The sequence below is a fragment of the Rhopilema esculentum genome, chromosome 9, assembly GCF_057945365.1.
Source record: "Rhopilema esculentum isolate cy_ngs chromosome 9, ASM5794536v1, whole genome shotgun sequence".
Classification (NCBI taxonomy): domain Eukaryota; kingdom Metazoa; phylum Cnidaria; class Scyphozoa; order Rhizostomeae; family Rhizostomatidae; genus Rhopilema; species Rhopilema esculentum.
In genome coordinates, this window is record NC_142823.1 from 11,575,251 (window position 1) to 11,597,944 (window position 22,694).

The 22,694-nt window shown below is 36.8% G+C and overlaps 1 pseudogene; it reads right to left on the minus strand.

Moving 5' to 3' along the window:
* Window positions 1-8,650: 8,650 nt before the first annotated feature.
* LOC148959674 (uncharacterized) lies at window positions 8,651-11,241 on the minus strand (annotated as a pseudogene).
* Between the last annotated feature and the right edge of the window lie 11,453 nt (window positions 11,242-22,694).

The following is a 22,694-nucleotide window of genomic DNA, read 5'->3' on the forward strand; positions in this document are numbered from 1 at the left end:
CTTCCATATAATGAAAGAACATTATTTAGGTTAATAAGACCTAATAAGCACATAGAAGGGGTAAACTAAGTTTAAGCAGAATGTTAATTACCATAAAAATTTACAAAATTCCAAGGATTGGCTCAGGCCTATAATTTTCCAACAAGAAAACACACTTCATAGAATATCTCGAGAAGGGTTTAAAAGCTGAAATTAAGCAACAGAAACATAAATTGAAGGGGGCTTAAGCCCCAAACACTCCTATAATTACTGGTACTTCCTGTCTTGTTTATTTTAATCATTTTACCCAAAGTAGCCTCCCATCAAGGGGCTGGTTTACCAGGGAGCCTATTATACAAAAAAGTAAGTAAGTAAGGCCATCCACTTGTGTAATAAGGTTTCTTACAGGAATCCTTTAGTAGCACTTCAAGTTGCATAAGTTTGCTTACAGCTGGTAGATACCCCCTGTAATCTCGGAGTAATACCTTATGGTCTTTGGGTCTGCCAAGTTGTTTTGGAAGTCGTATTTTTTTGCAATATATTTGATTAGCTTTCTGATGTTGTATTTAGTATGCTTTAACTTTATCAGTATTAACGTATATAATCCTTGTTGTTGAGACATGAACAGTGAGCCATCGTTTCACTTATATATTTGGTGGTTATATTTCTAGTTATTCTTCACCAAGGCTAGGGTTAGCCATAGGGAATTCGTCCTTGTGCTTAGGATATTATTATCATTGTTTGTTTGTTTCTTTTTTTAAGGCTATCGGTCTCTGACCGTCACTGTGTAACATGTGATGGCTATCCAGCTAATTTTGATTCAATGAGGTATTTTGAGTGTGAGTTTGGAACCAATTTGAGTGATATTAAAGGTTCTTTTTCACACAAGGCCTATAACCATCCTTCGTTTTTCATCCCTGAGGCTTGCCACATGTTGAAACTTGCCCGTAATGCTCTAGCAGATCTCAAGGTATTTTGTCATGATGCAAAGCAGGAGATAAAATGAAAATTGGTAATAAACTCTCAAAAGGCCATATGGAGTTTGAGGGACATAAAATGAATGTTAAGGTTGCAGCTCAAACCCTCAGTAGTTTGGTGGTGATGCTATGGAGTATCTTAAGAATAGTGGACATCCTGATTTTGTTAATGCAGAGGGAACCATTAGATTCATACGTGTAATTAACCAAGTCTTAGATTTATTGAATCTGAGAAATCCATTTGGCAATGGATTCAAAAAGCACTTTTTCTGCATGATGCTGCAAAGTGGAAAAAATAATAAATAATTCCATCAACTATCTGATAGCACACACAGACAAATCAGGCATGCCACTTTTAAAACACAGGAGACACATAAACAAGCGTAAGAGACTTGGCATCCCTACTATTGAGCAAGCTATTTAATCATTTGAAATATATTCTAACATATAAACTCTCTCAAGACCAGTTGGAACTGTTATTTGCTTGTATTCGAGGGAGAAATGGCTTTAGCAATAATCCAAATGTGCAGCAATTAAAATCAAGTTTACAAAAATTATTTTAAGAAATTCCATAATTGGCTCAAAACATAGGAACCGCCTAACATTTCAAGAGCAGTTTGCTGGGTCCATTTTTTCACTCAAATAGACTAAAAGGATAGCTCCACTCATGGCAGAAAACCCAATTTCTCAAGAAGATGACAAATATATACAAGACCTTACTGCAAGCCTCAAAGCATATGAATTGACCACACAGAAAAAGGCCGTTTTAGGATATATAGCTGGATATATAGTAAGGGAGCTATGTAGAAAAGTTCAGTGTCCAACTTTCAATAAAGCACTTTATTTGAACCCCGAAGAAATGCCAGCAGTAACAGATCACTACTATTCAGATTGGGCCAGTCCTGTGTCACTTCATCTTATCAATTCCAAAAATCGCGGAAGTCTAGTTTTTCCACATCAACAGGTTGTCAAAATCGTAAACATGTGTGAAAAGGTTTTTAGGGTTGCAGTCATGGGGGTTAATTCAAAAGAAAAACAAATTGCATCAAAAAAGATTTTAGAACTTTTGGTTCACCTTATTAACCAAGAACTTGCAAGAGCTTCCCAGCTTCTCAAGAAGATCATTGAAAAATATGTCACCTTCGTCTTGTAACTTATGAAAAGCAATATACAAAAGATGTTATACACAAAGACAAGATTGGTGTACGCCAGCAGTCAACAAATATGGTTTTGTTCAAAAGTACCTAATTATCAAAGTCTGTGGCACCCGATGATACCCTGCTTTTGTGCAGTTAATACAGAGTCGAGAATACTCTAGGGGACAGGAAGCTCGATATGCTTTCTCTTTGAAATTTTATTTTATAATTTACTTTTTATCATTTTAAGACGAATCTTTGTGGTTCATGTATCACTTGTATCTAACTATTGACGTAAGCATTCCTTGAACTTATAACTCTCAATAGGCTGGCCCGTAAAATGGGGCCTAAAAGTGCGAAATTCTTAAATAAATCAACAAGAAAACAAAAATTAATAAAACATGTCTAATTAATACAGTTTCCAGTACCAAATCGTTGCCTAAACCAAGAAAAACAACATTTTACAAACCTTTTTTGGCTTTGATGCAGTGGATCGATTCCTGGTAGAAAATCGAGACATACCTCCTTTGATTTATTGGGTAATTTTTTCACCAATTTCGGCAAATAATACAACAAAAACGGTTATCTCCAATAAAGCCATGTTTCCTCCATGCAACTGCATCATAACTTTCGCTACAATGGTTTTCCTTAGAGAGAGGCATAACTTGACACATCAGGGAAAAGAGAACACAGTAAGTGAGAGAGATGTGATGTTAGGTTCTCAAGCCTTAATTTTTGCACCAATTTATCTGTAAAACTCAGAGTAGATAAGGTAGGGCTAGTACTATGCAATATGGGAACAAAATTTTATTAGATGTAATAGTTTTAAAATTATTGGTAATTTATTTCAATATATCAAATTTTCGATATTTTTCTGAACCATTTCTGAAATATTTTTGGAATCCAAGCTAGTCTGGAATAATCTTTACATTTTTGAAAAACAAAAAAGAAATTGCACACTTCCAAGTGTTGATATGATATCTTTATTGATATGATATTGCTGAAAATTTCATCGAGATATCTTTTAAAATGCCATCTACAGAGGTGTCACAAAAGTACCAATGCACGCAAATTTGGAAGTTAAGAAAAATCAATTTAAAAATAAACATAATACAAAACATGACCAAATATCTATTAAAGTCTTTTTAGAAGCCATCAACCTCATAGGTAACTCCTTCTTCTGTTGCAGTTATGTCTTCCTTCCGTTTCTTTGCTTTCCTTTTTGATTGCCTAATTTTTTTTAAGTAACCGTTGCACTCGCAGCACTCTCAGGCTTGCGCTTTCTATCAATTTTCAAGAAGAAGGTCATTGTATTACTTCCTGGCTCTATTCTAAGATGAAACAGGACATTTCCTATAGCATTCAGTCCTTTATTTAACACTACTACTGACCCTGCATTGGCAGAATGCAAGTGGTCTCTCCCAGAGAAGACACTCTTGGGGCATCTTGACCAAATTAAATGACTAATAGCTTCGCATATAGCCAACCTAGACAGTCTTTGAGCATTTCTTCCGAAGAAAGTCTTTTGTGATGATGAGCTCTTGGACAACAGCATCTGCAATTTCCTTTTTGTGAGTGTGGTGGATAACATTTTCCTGGTCTTGGTAAAATTTGCACCAAGTATCTGGCCCTTTGGGGCAATACTGATGTTGGGGATGCTCGCCTGTTGAAGCCGAGTGGTAAAGGCCGCCCTTACTTTGACATGCATCTTCTTCAAATTGTCCTTGTTTCGGAGTATGGCAAGCCTACGATAAATTTGAAGCTTGTCAATAAGCGCCCCAGTCAGTCTGCCAGCTCCACCATTTGTTTTTCCATCGCTTAGCTTTTGTTTCCCCTTTGCAGATTTTAATTTGCGTAGAGAAGTTCCCATTCTCTTTTGAACATGGCCTATACATTCAATTTTTGTAATGTTTTTGTCTCCATATGGTCTTAGCAATTTTACTTGGGAAAATGCCTTAGAGTCCCCATCACCAATGTATCCAGTATATTGCAGGTGCCTGGATTCAGCTGATCGCAGAAAAATCCTTTTCACTCCTTCTGGCTCCATAGCTAGTGCAGGCCCTGCAAAATTGATAGGGCAAACATGGTTTGCCGCCCATCTTTCTTTTTCTGCAGAAATAGGTTTTTTGGCCCACCTTGAACAACTGGCTTTGTTGAGGGTCTCATAATCAAGGCATTTGCCTGTAGCTGCAGATATGCAAGTTACAGCTTCCTTGCAATGAAGAGTACCCTCTTTTTCTTCATGTCCTGTCAAAAATTGCTTTGCACTCAATGGCCTCAGTTGGTTCTAAGCCTTTTTCTGAGTGTTCTTCCACTGCAGTCTTGTTCATACTTTCATTGGCTTCATGCATCTTTCACTTTCTGCAAATTGGTTATATGCTTCATCAGTCATAGCATTGAAGCATATTCAAAACTTTTCCAATCCTCCTTTGCCAGCCCCAACCCTAGCACTGATCTGCTATTGACCTCCAAAGTTCTGGAGCCTTTAGAATGGGGCGAGGAATACATTTCACATCCCATTGCACAAGAGTCACATTCGAAGGCAAAGAAGGATGCTAGGCCCATTTTCTTGGCACTGACCTCGGTGATGGAGATTTTTCCAAATTTGCATTTTCAACAGACAACAGATTCAAGAAGGGCTTCCAAAAATGACAGATGAAAGATTCTGAATCCGCTCAGAACCGCCGAATTTGGTGTGGTAGCACCAGCATCACCCAGTTTTTTCTCACTGGCAGAAGTCTCTTTACTTGCTGGGAACTGAAATCAAATGAAATCGAATGAGATCATTAATATGGCAAATTCAGGAATGTGCTCTTATTATATCAGTATAAAACTAAGTAATTTCTTGTTTGTTATTGATTTGTCCTATAAGCTGATTGTATTCACAGATTTAGGCCTAAGCCCGGCCAAGAGAAACACGACCCTGCTTATCAAACCCTGTACACAAGGAGATCATGTGAAAACATGCTTTAATATATATAAAAAATTTTCTTAAATTTATTTTCTGAAACGTGCTTTTGAAGCCTACAACGATGACTGAAAACATGGAACCTAACCATGTCAAGCAGGAATGACCTTCCTCTACTTTATCTAATTGCTGTGTCGTTATCTTGGCTTCAAGGGACATTTGACTTTCAGATGTTGTAGATACAGTCTTTCTTTTGTAAAAAGTCTTTTTTCTTCTTCTCTGGCTTGAAAACATGAAAAGACAGAAAAATAATTAGCGATGACGAGGAAACAAGCTCTAGCCGCAACAGGTGCGATGATTCTGTCTGTCCTTGCTCTTCCGTTCCGAGAAACGAAGTCGATGCCGAGCCAAAAGCATTGACCCATTCAAAAGTAGATACATAAATCAATGACAAATGTATCCAGCGTGTGCCAGGACCAAGAGCTAAAAGGAAGCATGTGCTGTGTGCTGTATGCCCACCATACTGAAGCGTTTCTGCTACAGGGGTAGAGTGCCACCAATTTGTCTTCCCGAGGGCACAGAGGCAAGAACTCGCACAATTCAAGAGCATCTACTCGCACAATTCAAGAGCATTTACAAAGTGAAGCACATGAAGAATGCCTGGGACCCAAGCGCTTGAAGAAACTTTCATCTGTCAAGAAATCTCAAACTTTGCCCTTGGTTAAGATGTTGAGTTCGCAGCGCCAGAAATTGGCCAACAAGATCTAATAATCAATGTGTACAATGATGCAAAATGTTTGACATCATCAGCATTTTCTTGGCCTTCAAGAGTGAAGAAATTCATTCCTGTATTGCTGCATCTCTTTGCTTTGATGCGTCCATGGATAAGAGGCTGAAGGATCATCAATACATGCTACTTAATGTAATTGATGAAAATGGGAAACCAGATCTCAAGTTTATTGGCACTGGACACGTGACTGAGCCTGGTGCCTCTGGGCATCTCGCAGCATTGAAATTGGGAGCGGACGATACTGTTGGCTTCAATGAAGTAATGAAAGTGATAACTCATCTATCAACTGACTGGGAAAATAAGAATGTTGGAGAGCAATGTGGTCTCTGGAAGCTCCTGGATAACAACCAAAGGAAATTAGACATCGACATCCCCATCCTAAAGTCTGTTTGTGCAGTGCATTCAACTGCAAATGCATACAGAGACTTATGTAAGAGTGTCCCAGAAATTGATCACTTGGTTAACCCAATCACTACCGTAAAGTTTAAGCGCTAAATGACCTTCGATCCCAGGCTACGAATTTGTTTACAATCGCTTCTATCCCAAAGCAAAATGGCAGGAATCAGAAAAGAAAGCGCACCAAAGTTGTTCTCAAATAACTTTTTACGATGGCTTCGAACAAAAAAATATTTAATATAAAAGTTACTCTACATACATTGAAAAGACGGCTTATCTAATTTAAAACAATGTAAAAAATAATGTGTCTGTTGTATTTTAAACTTTACCAACCTAAATGTTTGGCATTGTCATTGAATGGTATTCTCCAAAGCATTCTGGACACAAATGGATCCTTTCGTTATTTTTTGCCAATGCTGTACATGCTCCACAAATGTATCTAGGTTCAAGGCGAATTCCCTTTTTATGACAGTTTCTACAACAACCTTTTTTTCCTTCAAAAATTTAGGCCAATGCCTAGTGGCTGCCACCTCTCCACCAAGGCTGGCTGACCCACGCTTCCTTTTTCTCGAAATCTTCTGGGCAATAAGCTGCTTTGTTAGAGCCATTCTAAATTTTAACTGTGTTTTTCCTTTATCTTTCCCAGACTTGTTTTTTGTTTGTGATTTGGCCATACTTTAAAGAGGATAAATGAATTTGCCACACTTAAATCAAACAGGAACCAGAAGATATATGTCCACCAACGGTTGCAGCGACGATAGGTCATATACTGTGCCCTTTTCTGGTCATTGCCATCTACAGCATTCATAAATTTGTTGTAGTTCGAAACTTGGATTGGACACATAACTGGAACTCTTGTTCCATTCCTCTGCTTTCGAGAAACAGATGAAATTTTGGCAGAGGGGTTGACATTGGCGGAGAGAATCTTCACTGGCTTTCAAGACTTTTTATGTCGCCATGCCACAGCTGATAAAGCCGATCCCCCATTCTGAAACTGGATGTAAGATCCAGCTTCCTTGCATATTTTCTTTCCTTTTATTTCTTGTGGAAGTCCTTTGGCATTTGACTTGATTGTGCCACACAAATAAACTCCTTTTTCGAAACGTTCCTCCACACCCGCAACCGTGGTGTCCCTTTTTTCAATATTTTCGGTCAGCTGCTTCACCACTTTATGACCAAGATTTTTCTCTGACTCTTTGCCTGTGGGTTTCCTATGTAAACAAAAAATTTGTTACAGAACCCATTCAGTGAGTCTGCCCTCATCCACACTTGATGCCGTATTTTGTTGGTTTGGCAGGCAAATACTGCTTCGAGCTGGAACGCACTCTAAACTTTATCATGGCCTCATCAATAGCAAAACATTTATGAGGGTTATATGCTTTCAAGCAATTTTTGCAAACAGCATCAAGTACAGGTCTCACTAAAAAGAGTTTATCAAAGTCTGGCGAACTTTTGGGAGGCATTGTTGTCCTATCAGCAACATGAAAATATTTGTTAATTTTTTGGAATCTATTCCTCGACATCAGATTTGAAATAGAAGAATTTCCAAATACTGAATCTTTGCTCCAATATTGCGCAAATGACGGAAAGTTCAAATAAACTCTGATTCCCAGATAAAGTTTGACTTCTTCTTGGATACCATTGGAGGATGGTGTTTGTGGAGAGCATGTTTGTTCATCTCAATGCTAATGTGGGCGTACAGTTCCTTCGGAAAGAGAAGTTCGAAAAAGTCAATTTCACTTGCATCTTCACCCAGGGATTTTGTTGGACCAACTGGCAAGTATGGCAGCGAACACAAATATCAACTTATTGTTTTAAAACAATGCTTCAACATGTGCCTAACTGACTATAAAGTTTGAATTGGCCAATCAAAAACGGTTTTCGTAAAAATACCATTGTTTTTCAAGGACAACTGTAGTTGCTATTGTAATACTACTGAAGAAAATGCGTGACGACTGCAGGCGCTATTGTTTGCAAATTGTTAGCAGGGGATGACGACTATAGTCGCTATGGGAGTGAATGAGTTAAGAAATTAGCAGCAATTTCTACCTATTTTCACGTTTCAGCAAAACGAACCTGTGAGCTGGAAAAAGTTGCAAAAGTGGAAGGGCTAACAGTGCGTTGTTGTCAAGGTCATGGATGCTATGCTCTGGGCTACAGAAGTGTTCTGCAACACCAGATTTGTCTACTTTTTTGTTGATAATGTCTCGTCTGTGTTTGTTAAATCTGTCTTACAGTCGTCTGCTTGTTTGTCCGATGTATTGACAGTTCTTGTGTCCGTTAGTTAAACAGTGTTTGCACTGTATGCGGCGACAAAATATTAGCCTTTACTGATTTACGTGTTTTTATTGTTGTTTATTCTCGGCGTATTGCGGTGTTTCATATTTGCTACAATAATAGAATTGACTCTAACTTCATTAAAGTGAACCAATAATAGAATTGCACTGATTCTTCTAACCTCTGTGTTATCCAACCTTCAATAGGTAGTTCTTGTTTGCTTCTCTCGAAAGCTTCTGAGAGGAGTAGTTGCAATCCAGAGATATTTGATGGGCATAACGCGATCTTTTGACATGACTACCAGTAAGAACCGCCTCTGCTCTTCCAGGAGAGTTGACAAAATTTCTACCCATCCATTTCCTTCCAACTAAACCCCAATTGCATTCAAAAATGCCATTTCTATGTGAAGTCCACCCAACATCATTACAATCTTCTCAATAAATATCTGGATACATCCATTGTACTTGCTTACCTCGCGCATATATAGGCTGATCAGCAGTTATGATTGGACACTGATCAGGATTGACTTTCAACAGAATCTTGTTTGACAATGTCCATGGTATGCCGAACCATGGCAGTAGAATTATCGCTGTCATCCAGTAATGGGAGGAGTGTTGATAATGTCTTCACTGGCCTGATAACTGACTTGCTAGAATGATAACCGGACCAAGAGATACGATTTTGTATGTACTGTGACATGTTGTCTTCATGTAATGAATTCAGCTTATAAAGCCAAAGGTTTGCTTCACTTTTTGCATCAAAACGAGTACTTCCACACATGTTTACACACTAAAGAGGATATTCGGGTGCAAAGGACTCAGGGGGCTGTAATTGTATAATTATCTGGTAGTTGCAGCTTTGTGTCAGAATCTTCTACGTCAGGTTGCACTTCAAGTTCTGTGTCATCTATGAAAACTTCTGGGTGCTGAAAAATCGAGATGCTCATGCCATGAAATGACTTTTTTGAAGTGGCAGATGATGGATTATGGTCTATTTTATCTATTGCTGAAGTTGTGAATATATCTGTTTTAAGACAGGGGGGACAAACACACTCATTTTCTTGATATTGTCTACAAAGCTGCTTCATGATCGATAGTTTCATGTCTTTAACCCTATCATATGAAACAGACAAGCCCTGTCTTGCAAATAAGCTCACTAAGGTCTTTTTTGCGTGTTTTGGAATGAATCAGCAATCCAGTGTATAAAGGAAAGGGGTTCTCCTGATCTTGCGAATGATGAGAAAACTCTGTTACAGCATTAATGCCTGTTTTCTCTTTCACCATGTTGAAACAGATCAACTGAGATATTCTCAATGCAATTGGACTAGTTGCGGACGTTCTGTGCGTGATGTTTGTTCCATCGAATAACATACATACAAACATCAAAATTGATCTTGGTACAGAAGCCTCTTGAGATTTAGAAGATAAAAGTTCTTTGTCTTGCTGCCAAGGACTTCCAAAAACCTTATTTCGTAATATGTTTGCTGCTGTCGTTAAGCTAATACCATTGTCTTCATAGCTCCGCAGACACGACTGGTAAATAGCACCACCAGCCTCTTCATTAAATGTTAAAAGTACTTCACAACCTTTTCTGTGTTCTCCTAGTCTGGGAATGTTGGATAAAATCTTTTGTTTCAACCTTGAGCTATAGACTTGGCCGACATATTCTTCACTTGCTCCGTTCTCCCTCAATGTTTGAGAAAAAAAAATCCTTGATATCACTTAGTTTAAAAACAGGAATGTTGTTGGTTCCAACATAACTTCCTTGGATGTTATCAAGAACTTCACCAAGGGCAATAGCTTCTGTGATAGACTGTTCTGAATCTTCTTTTGCACCCAAACTTTCGAGATGTCCAATTCGATTGTACAGCCCAGAAAGACATGCTTTATGGTACAGAGCTTCTTCTGCAACTAGGTCACCTTCACTTAACTTTGCAAGGAGTTTTTTGTCACAAAGTTTAACTGCTGCATCGCGAACCTGCTCATCTAGACCTAGCGTTTGGGCTTTTGTTAAATTGTCTGGTGTATCTTCTTTGTCACAAAAGAAACAAGTTAGACGAAAGTTTTCAGCGCTGTATCTTGCTCTGATACTAGGAGAAGAGGAACAGTCAGGCTGAGGTACATCTTTATGCTTTCTTTTCTCAAGGGCACGCTGGAAATGCAGGTTGTCATACTTGTTTCTGCAAATATTGTGATATTTCGCTTCATTTGTTGCAAGAATGTCAACTAGTTGATGGCAGTTGTAGATGCTGATCCTTTTTGCAACTGGCAGTGGTAGCTCACCAATTTCAAGAAACTTTAGCAGCTGCTCAGCAATGGTACTATAACCTGACAATTTATCAATCTGGTTGCTTTTTTGCACTGGACAAATAAGCTGATCATCTCCTTCTTCTTGGCAAATAAAACATTCACTCCAGACGAACTGCGTTACTCTCAGAAAGTCACTTGTAGCGTCAAGCAAAGAAAACTTTTTCTTCGACATTGGACAACATAGAATTACCTACCTGAAAGTTCCTTCGAGTGAAAACAATGAATTGGAAGCCCGAGATTTATTTTGATTCAAAAGTTATCTAGGGCTACGTAAAAAATCTGTCAACAGCTTAAATTAACTCTATAACAGCTATTTAGCCCTCCACTGTCAAAGCATGATATTTCACAACCCGCGTGTCAATCTAAGACTAGTGACGTAATTGCCCTGATTGTACAGCTTCATGCTACGAAAAACCCAGATCATTATAGAATAAAGTTTTAATATAGTATTTACAGAAACTGCCCATTGTCCCATTTAAGGAAGTAAGGGAGCCAAATTACCTTCATTTCAATATAGCATCTGGGAACTGAATTCTAATTTCATGCATTTTTGATAGTTTTTGCTACATTTCTCGTAGTTTCAAAAATTTCCAGAAACCTATATTTTCCTATTTACTTGATAATTTGGTCACAAGATGAAGGTAACATCCATATTTGAGGGCTGGGTTCCAGTATCCCATTCTAAAAATAGCATCAAGGGGTAAGATCTTCAGTTATGCCTTCAGTTAAGACTATTCGGTTTGTTAAAAAGTTAGAAAGCTTTATTTCATTTGCATATGAAAAATTTTAATCCTTTATAGAGGAAAGGTCATAGAGGCCTGGGCTTCAGTACCCCATTCTAAAAATAGCAATTGGGTGCATTTTTTGGCCTTGGTCTGTTCGGCATTGTTATCAGCGTGTGAAACTACCCCAGTGTACCTATTATCATGCTGGTATCACAATTTGCACAATTCAAGTCAAATACTGTGCCAAGAGCAGAGACTATTTCACAGGCTTGATAAAGAATTGAAATCTATTGAGAGAGGTAGAAATGTTATGTCTCGATGGAGCAACATCACAGCTCAATTCAGCGAGTCACTAAGGAAATTAGAAGATGACAAGAAAGTAGGATTACTGGGAAAAGCAAGAATTGAAGCAGTCAAGAGAATTTTTTATTTGAGTTTGAAAAGAAATACTCAGGGAATTATTCAGAAAAATCTGTTTCTTACTATTGTCATTTGTTTGTCACGTTTTAGTATGTCTATCACTTCATCTTCACTACTTAGTTTATGTTTCAATTTAGTTGAAGATTGCTTGTCAAAGAAGGCTGTTGGACAAGGGGCATCTTTCTTTGCTCTTTTAATCTTCCAGTTTCTGTAAATTCTGTTTGTATTTTTAGCTGGACAGAAAATTCCAAAGCAGATTGAAAAGCAAATAAAAAGAGCAAACGGCCGTAACTACCACCGTGAAGAGGTACAACGGCTGTGATTTCAAATCTAGAGACAGCAGGCTGCCAAATACTTTGACATTCACTGATGTAAAGGATCCTGAATGTCAACTTTATGATGACATCAATGAGAATGTCGAGGTTAAGATTTGCATAATATTTTCTAAAATACTACATCTCTCTACTACTTCTTTAGTTAACTGCAAGGACAGAAATCGATTAAACATTCCACTACAATTCCTGGGCAATCAGATCATTAATGTTTAAACTCCAGTGTCAGATGTTGTTGCTTTGCATTATCGTTATATGACGACAAATATAGATTCGCATTTGAAGGAAGGTATGAAAATGGTGATTCGTAGGAATTTTTACCAACTATTTTAATGCTATTCACGCTTCAAGTAAAGCTTTAAAGAGCACCGGCACTTAGATAAGTGTATAACAAGATCAGAACCTTACAATTATGCAGAATGTTTTTAACCATTTTGATTCGCTTATAAGCCGCCAGCCTGGATGATAAGCCGCAGAAAATTGGGTTCATAAAAAAATGTAAGCCACCCTTGATTGTAAGCCGCACCATCAAAACCATGCGGAAAAAACTGATAAAAATGTTATTGTGTACCAAAAATTGACATTAGAAGTTCAACCAACAACAGTATCGTCCTACATGGATCATTAATAGCATTCAAAAGTATTTCGGACGTGCCAAGAGATGATGATAAGCTAATAAATACGGTAGTTGTTGACTAGTTATATCTCTTTAGCTTAAGTCCTATACTGTATTTCAATTAAGGTATTTGTTTCTCGCACTTTGTTTTTTAGGGAGCCTCCCAGTCTTTTCTACCATCCAGTCAAAAGAAAAAGATTGTTACTCTTACGTTCGTAAGGGTTCGAGCAGCTTATGAAAGTCAGTTGGTAGAAAAGGACTTCAATACGTTAACTGCTGCATTGACAGAAAAGTTATGTCTTGTAAAGAAGGCTATACAGAATATAGAAGCCGAATTTCAAGATAGCCGCAGGAAAATGTTGTTCGGGATTGGGTCATCATCTTTGCTACGGAAGAAAGCGATACGAATGGAAAAAAGAATAGAGCATTGTTGTCATTAATTCGATCCGAATCCGAAGATTGATTCCGAAGAAATAAACTCTTGTTTTCGCGATTCAATTGACAATGATTTCTTTTCACGATTGATTGAAGTGAAGTGACATGATTGATTGTAATGTAGTGATTGATTGATTTGTTGGAATAGTAGATATTCCACCCAAAAAGAAAACCGTTTCATCTTTCAATATTGCGTATATAAACTGTAAGAATATATAGATAGCCCCCCTGTCTGTCAGAATCCACGGCGATAATAAACATATCTACCTAATGATTTTGGTTAAATAGGCAATGTTTTACCATGTACTTGTATATCATTTGTTATTTATAGCCAATATATTTTGTAATTTCTAGCCCTGAGGTTTTAGCCTGTCTCTGCATCCTTTTATAATTATAAACCTGATTCCATTTTGTACCAAAAAAAAAATTTAAAAACGAAAATGACTTTTTTCAAAATTACGAGGATTGATACCGCTGTCCTTGGGATACATGGTAGGGTACATGAACTTGTTTATGTGTTCAGTCGAAAGGTAACATCAATCCTCATAAACGTGAAAAAAATGAAATTTAGGGACGAAAATGATATTTTTTTAAATTATGAGGATTGATGCCGCTGTCCTTGGGTTACTTGGTAGGGTACATCATAGTCAATAGAAAAAGAATGGTCTGGAATGTCTGCACAGATCAAAGGATTGTGAGCCACATGTTGATCAATTAAGAGTTTGTTCGCCCCAGACTCTTTGGGTGCACCAAAACCTTTGTGGCCTTAGATTCTTTGTTGTTGTGCCTTGAAAACATGATGATCAAGTAATGCCAGGAGCAAACTGTTCAATTTTTGGCTGTAGTTCAAGCAGAAGGAAATCAGGTATCGGGATTTTTAAACTTCCGAAGGCAATAGATGCAGAGGCAAAAATTATAAGAGAAAAATGGATTGCAATTATTGAACGAAATAGAGAGCAAGATCCCTCGTTCAAAGAGCAGAAAGCGCGAGATTCATTGCATATTTGCGAATTGCATTTTGCTCCAGAAGACATTGAACACAGTGAGTATGCAAAAATCGACGATATTTTATTCAAAACTCTAGACTCGTAGCACAAATATGGGTTTCGAGTGGCGTAGCGAGCCCTGCCCAGTGGATGTTCTGAGTTGCCTGCTTAATTTTGTACTGTATTCATATGTCAGCGCTTCTTTTTGAGAAAAAATTCTCCAGTTATACTAAACGGGGGAGGGGCATTTAGCCTCCAATTTATGAATAAATTTCGCCACAGCTGACAAATTCAATAGCGTTTGACCAAAAGATCAAAGTCTTTTGGCTACTGAGAGACCTCTTCCTTAAGAATACCTCTTCATGCAAATTTTCTAATTTTTCTGTAGTTATTTATAGTCTTGAAACTTTAATTGTAACTTGTAGCTTATAGTTTTTTTTGACGAAATTTCTATGTAGTAGGATTTAAAATTGAATGAACTGAAATGAACTGAATTGTAAATAAGTGAACGCTGTTATTGTTACTTATTTTGTGTTATAATTTCTCTACAGGTGTTGACAGAAAGAAAGTCAGATTTGGAAGTTTACCATCACAAAATCATTGCCAAAAAAATCATTTGAAAAAGACGCAGAACCAAGGAATTCAAGTTTTTTGCAAATTGAAAAACGTGAAAAACAAGAGGTGCCATTAAGCAAGCCAAAGCGAGCATGCAAGAGTTTCGATTTATTTTCTGAATCAGTGGCCAAGCTTAAGTTGAATGGGTGGGACCGAAAACTTAATGATAGCAGTTATATCTTTGAAAGGAAAGAAAAAGGATTTATTGCTAGCAAAATCAAAGTAAATGTTGATGAAAGTCTTGACTTCGCAGTGACTATTTTTGGATTGTCTTTACCAGATGATCATTACATTTACAAAAAGTATAAAAGAAACGTCAGAATTCACAGTATAGCATCATTGTTGCAAGAACTATTAAAGCTTACTGTTTGTGAAGGTGTGGACAAGTTTCATGATGGCCTCAATAGACATTCTGTTGCAAGAGAAATTGATCCATTTGAAAACAATTTTCAAGGTGGAAATGAAGCTCAAGATCATAGTAAAGATTACTTTAGATCAAAGAATTGCAAACTTCTTTCAGAGAAAGCAACTTGTGAAAACTGCATTCCTGCACAACCTCGCAAAAAAAGGACAAAAAAGCCTTGTCCCCAGCTAAAATTAAAGCCCCAGTTTCAAGAACAAGGCCAGAGAAATTGAAACTAGCTTTACAAAAGCAAAGATTAGAATGTAAAGATTTAAAAAGAAAGATTGAAAAGATGAAAAGTGACATAGAGAACAACTCAGTGGTAGTTGATGACCAATTGGAGAAGATATTGGCATTATTATTGCTGGAAACGAAGAGAAGCAAAGTCCATTTATGAAGCTTTTTTGAGACAACAACAAGAAGCTTGGAAAAGAAATGGAAAAGGAAATAGGTATCATCCAATGGTAATTCGATTCTCACTCTCAATTGCTGCAAAATCACCATCTGCTTATGAAGAGCTCAGGTCAAGTGGGTTATTGAAGCTACCAAGCAAGAGAACCCTTAGAGATTACAGAAATGTGGTGAAACCTAAGCAGGGTTTTAACAAGCAGATCGTCGAAGAGTTATCATTTATTACTTCAAGTTTCTTTGACGTTCAGAGATACATTGTTGTCTTGTTTGACGAAGTGAAAATCAAGAATAATCCTGTCTGGGACAAGCATTCTGGACAACTTGTAGGTTTCATGGACCTTGGTGATCCTGACCTGAATTTTGCTAGTGCTGAGAAAGAGACATCCTTAGCAACACATATGCTGGTAATCTACTTGAGAGGGGTCTGTACAGATCTCAAATACCCTTTTGCTAACTTGGCAACAACATCAGTAACATCATTCCAGCTCTTGCCATTCTTTTGGAACTCTGTTTTTTACTTGGAGAAGGCTTGAATCTGTGGGTGTTAGCTGTTGTGAGTGATGGTGCATCAGCAAATAGGAAATTTTACAAGTTGCACCGCAAAAAGGGGAGACAAAACAGACAATGAGGTGACACATTGTGTTGTGAATCTTTATGTGAAACACCGTTATATCTACTTCTTTGCAGATCCCCCCCCCCCCATTTATTGAAAACATCAAGAAATTGTTTACATAATTCAGGATTTGGTTTGCAATCCAGACTCATGTGGAACAATGGAAAAACACTGATGTGGAGTCACATAATGCAGGTTTACAATGATGACCTCAGCCGTGGACTTCATCTTGTTCCAAGATTAACCCACGAGCATCTGCACTTGAGTCCTTATTCTAAGATGAAAGTTTATTTGGCTGCCCAAGTGTTAAGCTCTACAGTTGCTAAAGTCCTACACAGGTATTATTCTTCAAATTATCATGCTACAGCAGAGTTTTGTGAAATGCTTGATCTTTTTTTTGACTGCTGTAATGTAAGAAATCAAGTAGAGCATTCAAGAAAAAGGAAAGAATTCCTCAAGCCATATCGTTTACAAAATGATGAACGCTTTTTTTGGTTGAAAGACAAGTTTCTCTCTTATTTGGAAAGCTGGAAATCTAGTATACAAAAAGGCCAGGAAAATTTTCAGATGCTGAAAAAGCAAAAATGTTTCTTTCAGAGCAAACGTTTGAAGGACTAAAGATAACAGCCTTATCCCTTATTAGCGCAACAAAGTTTCTTTTAGCCGAAGGTTGCGACTTTGTTTCATCTGAGCGCTTTTTGCAAGACTGCCTAGAAGAATACTTTGGCAGGCAAAGACAGCTAGGCCGGCGCAATGACAATCCATATGTCCACCAATTTGGATACAATGATAATACAATTCGGGTTGTCATATCAACAGCACCAATGACTGGAAATACATCAGGGATTTACAAAGGAAGACAAAAATCATGGTTTCACATAGATGAAACAAAACTTGCAAAACGAAAGAAGTACTAAACGTCAAAAGCATTACTTTGCATAAATTACCTTAGAATATTAAAACTATTTGCACAACAAATTTAGGCAAATAGTATTTTCATAATTCAGTACCTCAAAAATGTTATGCTCTGTGCAAGAGTTTTTTGAAAATTTGGCATGACAAGTTTTTGTGTAAAAGGGTTAAAAACACAAAAATAATTTCTTAAAAAATTTATTGTGCAAATAATTTCTTTCTTTAAGGTATATCTAGATGATAGCAATAAGTGGTCATTTATTTGCCCCTTTATTAAGTTGTTGCATCACTTTATTGTTCTTTAAACCTTTTCGGAGAGCCTTTCCTCTGCTTAATTTCTGTTTTGCTTTAATGTGCTGGAGCAAGTCCTTTGAATGCGAAAAACACCTTATCTTCAGATATAGTTTCAAAATGTCCTCTAGAAAATTGCTGGCGATTTCGTCAGATACCTCTTGCTCACATCTCTCAATTATAACATGGAACTTGCCTTTAATTCCCATTCTGTTTTTCAAATGAAACACATGCTCACCTAAGTTAGTTTTTTTTCTTTTTCTAATTGTTTTGAGACATGTGCTCTGAAGTAACTTTCAACTGTTTCAAAAATTCTTGTTAGGATGTCAGTCATCTCTATCAAACCTCCTCTTGTCAAAGTATTAACGAGGTCATTTTGATTAAATGATGACTTCTTTGATAATTTCCGTAGACATGCATCTAAAAGAATGGAGTATTGCTGTTTCACAGTATTCTCCATTTTTTTGTGAGTCAGTTTTTGGCGCAAATTTCTGATAACATATCCACCAATGTAGGTAATACAGTGACTTTCTTTTGATGTAAGACTAGTTGCACATACAACTATGTCATCTGAAACAGCAGGTGTATGTGCATGGTGAACCATTTTTTCACCATATTGCATGGCTAATTGAACTGCTGTAGCTTCTTTCAAGTCAGGAAGCCATATATTTGCTTTAGCAACTACCTGTGCCATATATTCAACATAAAATGTCTCAATATCTAGTTTACTGCACAGTGAACTAAAGAGTTCTACAACCAGTTTGGAACTGACAAGAGGATGGTCATTAGAAATGATACATTTTGCAACATCTTCTTGCATTTCTAGAGGGCAACATTCATCCAGAGAAACTTTTTTAAAGCTTCAGTGAGTAGGCTGACCAAAATTTGCTGATCAACAGGATTTTTCTTTTTGTTGCATATCTCAGTGTGTCTTTCCAGTCCCTTTCTTGTCTTGTACACCCTCTTACAATCAGTACATCTAAGTGAATGATCAGGAGCAGCCTCATCCTAAAATATAAAATGCTGGAATTTAAATTCAGTTGGATTGTGTACCTGCATTTTTAACCCTATAGTCACATTTAGCTTTTGAATTTTGGCATTTTACCTACTTTTTTAATATTTCAATATCATAACCTCATAGTTTCATATTATGCTCAACTAGGGTTTGTGTGCATTGGGTTGTAAGCATGTACAACGATTATTTTTTAGAAAATGAGAGATATCCTCTCCCAGCCACATTGTATTAATTTTGCAAAAAACACTGGGCAATCATAGGTGACAGTAAGATCATACAGGCCAGTATACTGCCTTGCTAAAACACAATGCTGTTTGGTTTTGGGCTAGGTAGTTTACTACATTTGATTCCAAATGTTCCAGGTCCGGTTTGTTGAACCATCAACAACTACAATTTATATTCATGACACAGGTATTTGCTCAAAACTTACCACCCCCAACATGTTTTTGTTTTTTACAGCACCTGGACTGGATCGTGTGCAATAAACTGGTTGGTTGGTAATAGGCCTAGAAGGGTCGCCGACGTGTCATAAGCGATTTGAATTTTAAAATAAAATAGAATTAACTTACCTCAATAGAAATATCAACAAGTTCCTTCTCGAAGTCTTCATTATCATCAAAGAAATTTTGATCACCCATAAAATCAACGATAACCTCAAGTTCAGATACAAAAGTAATTTCGGGTTCGGCAGCTTCCATTTATTTCTTGTCTCGAGTCAACAAATACACAACAACAGACCAACTTGGTGCACTCTAAGAGTCTGGAACCTAGTGGAATCATGATATCGATCTTCGAGCGATAAAGTTTCCAGACCATTCTTTTTCTATTGACTATGGGTACATGCACGAATGTGGTGTGTTCATTCGGAAAGTAACATCAATCCTCATAAACATTAAAAAAATCAAATTTAGGGAGGAAAATGATTTTTTTTCAAAATTATGAGGATTGATGGCGCTCTACTTCGGATACATGGTAGGGTACATGCACTAATGTGATGTGTTCAGTCGAAAAGTAACATCAATCCTCATAAACATTAAAAAAAAAAATTAAGGAACGAAAATGATTTTTTTTCAAAATTATGAGGATTGATGGCGCTCTACTTGGGATACATGATAGGGTACATGCACTAATGTGATGTGTTAAGTCGAAAAGTAATATCAATCATCATAAACATTAAAAGAATGAAATTTAGCGATGAAATTAACTTTTTTAAAATTATGAGGATTGATGCCGCTCTCCTTGGGATACATGGTAGGGTACATGCACTAATATGATGTGTTCAGTCGAAAAGTAACATCAATCCTCATAAACATTAAAAAAAAATTTAGGGACGAAAATGATTTTTTTCAAAGTTATGAGGATTGATGGCGCTCTACTTGGGATACATGATAGGGTACATGCACTAATGTGATGTGTTCAGTCGAAAAGTAACATCAACCCTCATAAACGTCGAAAAAATGAAATTTAGGGACGAAAATGATTTTTTTCAAAATTATGAGGATTGATGGCGCTCTACTTGGGATACATGATAGGGTACATGCTTTTTTGTGATGTGTTCAATCAAAAAGTAACATCTTTCCTTATGAACGTGGAAAAAATTAAATTAAGCGACAAAATAATTTTTTTTAAATAATGAGGATTGATGCCGCTGTCCTTGGGATACATGGTAGGGTACATGCACTTGTGTGATGTGTTCAGTCGGAAAGTAATATCAATCCTCATCAACGTAAAAAAATGAAATTTAGGGACGAAAATGATTTTTTTCAAAATTATGAGGATTGATGGCGCTCTACTTGGGATACATAGTAGGGTACATGCACTAATGTGATGTGTTCAGTCGAAATGTAACATAAATCCTCATAAACATTAAAAAAATGAAATTCAGGGAAGAAATGAATTTTTTCAAAATTATGAGGATAGATGCCGTTCTACTAGGTAGAATACATGGTAGGGTACATGCACTAATATGATGTGTTCAGTTGAAAAGCAACATCAATCCCCATAAACGTGAAAAAATGAAATTTAGGGACGAAACTAATATTTTTTTAAAATTATGAGAATTGATGCCGCTGTCCTTGGAATACATGGTAGGGTACATGCACTTGTGTGATGTGTTCAGTCGAAAAGTAACATCAATTCTCATAAACGTGAACAAATGATATTTAGGAACGAAAATGATATTATTTAAAACTATGAAGATTGTTGCCGTTGTCCTTCGGATACATGGTAGGGTACATGCACAAATCTGGTGTGTTGAGTCAAAAAGTAACATCAATCCTCATAAACTCGAAAAAACAAAATTTAGAGACAGAAATGACTTTATTTGAAACTATGAGGATTGATGCTGCTCTCCTTGGGATACATGGCAGGGTACATGCACATGTGTGATGTGGGCAGCCGAAAAGTAACATCAATCCTCTTAAACGTAAAAAAAATTAAATTTAGGGAAGAAATGATTTTTTTTGAATTATGAGGATTGATGCCGCTCTCCTTGGGATACAATGTAGGATACATGCACTAATGTGATGTGTTTAGCCGAAAAGTAATATCAATCCTCATAAACATTAAAAAAATGAAATTTAGGGACGAAAATGACTTTTTTTTAAATTGAGAGGATTGATGCCGCTGTCCTTGGAATACATGGTAGGGTACATGCACTTGTGTGATGTGTTCAGTCGGAAAGTAATATCAATTCTCATCAACATAAAAAAATGAAATTTAGGGACGAAAATGACTTTTTTTTAAAACAATGAGGATTGATGCTACTCTACTTGGGATACATGGTAGGGTACATGCACTTATCTGATGTGTTCAGTCGAAAGGTAACATCAATCCTCATAAACATTAAAAAAATCAAATTTAGGGAGGAAAATGATTTTTTTTCAAAATTATGAGGATTGATGGCGCTCTACTTGGGATACATGGTAAGGTACATGCACTAATGTGATGTGTTCAGTCGAAAAGTAACATCAATCCTCATAAACATTGAAAAAAATTTAGGGACGAAAATGATTTTTTTCAAAATTATGAGGATTGATGGCGCTCTACTTGGGATACATGATAGGGTACATGCACTAATGTGATGTGTTCAGTCGAAAAGTAACATCAATCCTCATAAACGTAGAAAAAATGAAATTTAGGGACGAAAATGACTATTTTAAAATTATGAGGATTGATGCCACTCTACTTGGGATACATGGTAGGGTACATGCACTAATGTGATGTGTTCAGTCGAAAAGTAACATTAATCCTCATAAACGTAAAAAAAATGGAATTTAGGGACGAAATGGCTTTTTTTAAATTATGAGGATTGATGCCGCTCTCCATGGGATACATGGTAGGTTACATGAACTAATGTGATGTATTCAGCCAAAAAGAAACATCTTTCCTCACCAACGTGACAAAAAAAGAAATTTAGGGAAGAAATGATTTTTTTTAAATTATGAGGATTGATGGCGCTCTACTTGGGATAGATGGTAGGGTAAACGCACTACTGTGATGTGTTCAGTCGAAAAGTAACATCAATCCTCATAAACATGAAAAAAATGAAATTTAGGGACGAAAATGATTTTTTTTTAAATTATGAGGATTGATGCTGCTCTGCTAGGATAAATGGTAGGGTACATCCACTATTGTCGTGTGTTAAGTCCAAAAGTAACATCAATCCTCATAAACGTGAAAAAAATTAAATTTAGGGAGAAAAATGACATTTTTTTTAAAATTTTGAGGATTGATGCCGCTCTCCTTGGGGAACTTAGTAGGGTATATGCATTTATGTGATGTGTTCAGTCGGAAAGTAACATAAATCTTCATAAACGTAAAAAAATGAAATTTAGGGACGAAAATGACTGTTTTAAGATTATGAGGATTGGCGCTGCTCTCCTTGGGATACATGGTAGGGTACATGCACTTTTGTGATGTGTTCAACCGAAAAGTAATATCAATCCTCATAAACGTGAAAAAATGAAATTTAGGGACGAAAATGATATTTTTCAATATTATGAGGATTGATGCTGCTCTCCTTGGGATACATGGTAGGGTACATGCACCCATGTGATGCGTTCAGCTGAAAAGTATCATAAATCCTCATAAACGTGAAAAAAAAATGAAATTTAGGGACGAAAATGACTTTTTTTAAATTATGAGGA